This window comes from Tupaia chinensis, unplaced genomic scaffold (genome assembly GCF_000334495.1).
Source record: "Tupaia chinensis unplaced genomic scaffold, TupChi_1.0 Scaffold144346_1, whole genome shotgun sequence".
Classification (NCBI taxonomy): Eukaryota; Metazoa; Chordata; class Mammalia; order Scandentia; family Tupaiidae; genus Tupaia; species Tupaia belangeri.
In genome coordinates this window covers 2,543,202-2,545,765 of record NW_006204205.1, presented here as the reverse complement: position 1 = coordinate 2,545,765, position 2,564 = coordinate 2,543,202, and the positions used below count along the sequence as shown (strand labels likewise).

Sequence of the window (2,564 nt, the reverse complement as noted above, 5' to 3'; positions counted from 1 at the left end):
ACACTGGGAGCAGATGGGCCCAGCCTCGCCACCACCCTGAGGGCCAGAAACTGCCCTCCTCCAGCCCCGCCAGCACTGAGTCCGTCTAGGTGACACTCCGGTGGCACTTCCAGCCCAGCCTCTCCATGCAGAGGCCAAGTAAAGATGGATGCGCTCTCTGATGGCGAACGCCGCTTGCCGTCTGTCTCCTGGCTCCCGGGCTGTGCTCGCTGTTCTTCTGTGGAATTCCACAGTTGCTGATAAACACTTCCATTACTTCTGAAGTTTTATTTATGGCTTTTGTTAAACCTTTACCCTGAAATTTGCCAGTTTAAACACACCCTGAGTAAGATTTATACGGTTTCCTTACACAGAAGCTACCTATCACGGACAGAGCCAAAATCAATGTCCAGGGCCTCAGGAGCAGCTGACAACTCATTTTTATTGGCAGAGGGTTTTCTCAGGAAAGGGAAGGAAAATGTTCCGACCCCAGAAACCTCTACTCCTCCAGGAGGCTGACAACCACACTGCTCCTTCAAAACTAACTCAAGGGGCACAAGAACCTACTCGTCTTCAGACCAGAGATGGCAACGAGGAAGCCAGCCTCCTTGGGAAAGCTCCCTGCCTCTCCATGGCTCGGAATGCCCAGGGAGGCATGCTCTACAGCTGAGCCCAGGGATTCAAAGAGAGCTGGGTACAGGGGTGGGGGGTCGGCCATGTCGAAAATTCCTTCTATGCTCTAAAATCCCCATCTGAAGGAAACCTCACCCACATCTTTTCAGGCCTTATCAAATAAATTAGGAAATGTCTTCCTTTGAAGATCAATGGTACGGAGATGACTTTGAACTCTTAATATCAGGCATTAGCAAGATAATGTTAGGTTTTATAAAGAATGAAAAGAATTTACCAATTTTCTTCCAGCCGTTCTCTCTGGACTCCACAAGGAAGCTAATCACTAGATAATTGTTAGATGGCTCTCCTGGTCCATTCGCATCTGTGGGAGTGTCAGAAAGACAGAAGGTAGAAGAATTACCAGACTGCGAGGCAACCTGGGAAGTCGGCAGTTGAGGGAAAAGCCAGAATACCAAGAGACAAGGGTATTATTCTGTGTGGGGCCACGACAAAATGCCACAGACTGGGGGTGACTGACATTTATTGTCTACAGTTCTGGAAGCTGGAAGTTCAAGATCAAGGTCCTGGTTGATTCTGTTCCGGTCACGAGTCTTCCAGGCCCGCAGGTCCCCAACCTCATATGGGAGGATGAGGGTCTTGATGTCTCTTCTTGTAAGGACACTACTCCCATGGCCCAGGGTCCTGCTCTTATGATCTCAATCGACTTCAGCTACTTCTTTATAGTCCCATCTTCAAATACAGCCACACTGTGATCAGGGCTTAACGTACAAATTTGGCGAAGGATGTAAATATCCAGTCAATAACACTGGGCTTGCCACAGCGTGGTTCTCCACACGTAGGTCCTGTGTCCTGTGCTCACCGGATGGCCCAGACCTTTCCAGGCTCCCTGCCTGGTCTCTGCCACTCCCTTCCCCAGTGCCTACTGCAGGGGCCCCTACATTCCAGATGCCTCTTCCTGGGCCACTACTCTGAGCTCTTCCTCAGCTGGCAAACTTCATGACGTCCCCACCATGCACACGGTTAGATCTATATACTTTAAAAAGCCAGTAAGCACAAGGATTTCAAAATCAGAACACTTGGAGTCAGATAGGTGTACATGCAAATTCTGGCTCTGACCTCCAGCAGCCAGGAGACCTTGGATAACTTCCTTAGCCCCCTCTGATCCTCTGATTCCTTCTTTGTAAAACGTGGAAAATAACAGGTCTTATTTCATTGGTTTGCGGTAGGCAGAAGGGAGGGAATACCTACTTTAAACTAAACAAAATGTTAGATCTGGAAATCATTACTTTCTCCCCAGCAACCCCTTACTGGTGTGTGGCTCCTACATCTACACCTCAAGCCCCGACTTCTTTCTAGAACTCCAGATGAGGAAAGCCAGCTGCTGCTCAATGTTTCCAAGCTGATGTCAATGCGCATCTCAGGTTCATCATTTCAGAAACAGCTCCACCCCAGCCTGCCCCACCCAACTCCTCCTCTCCCTCAAGCCCCGACTTCTTTCTAGAACTCCAGATGAGGAAAGCCAGCTGCTGCTCAATGTTTCCAAGCTGATGTCAATGCGCATCTCAGGTTCATCGTTTCAGAAACAGCTCCTGTCTACCCCAGCCTGCCCCACCCAACCCCTCCTCTCCCGGTGCTGAGTCTGCTAAAACTATGGACTGTCTTTGGCTCCCCTCTGTCTATTGCATCCCACATCTCAGTAAAGAAATCGTTCACATCCAGAATGGAACCACTTCTCACCACCCCAACACCCCTCCACCCCAGCTACCTGTCACCTAGAGGCTACAACAGCCTCCAGACTGGTCTCCCTGACTCCAGCCCTGTCCCCAAATGGTCAGGTCTTCACACCACACATAGGATGATACCTTTCAAAGAAGCCACATCGTGTCACCATTCTGCTCAAGACCCTCCAGCAGCCCCCCTCCCGCCCCTCTCTGAAGGTAAAGGTCGAAGCT

The 2,564-nt window shown here is 50.2% G+C and overlaps 1 long non-coding RNA gene across 2 annotated transcripts in view; it reads left to right on the top strand.

Moving 5' to 3' along the window:
- Positions 1-1,991, top strand: part of LOC102486723 (uncharacterized) — a 15,550-nt gene extending 13,559 nt beyond the window's left edge. For both annotated transcript variants that reach the window (XR_337136.1, XR_337135.1), the window contains exon 5: positions 1,910-1,991. This is a non-coding gene — a long non-coding RNA (uncharacterized LOC102486723). The remainder of the gene's footprint in view (positions 1-1,909) is intronic.
- Positions 1,992-2,564: the final 573 nt, after the last annotated feature.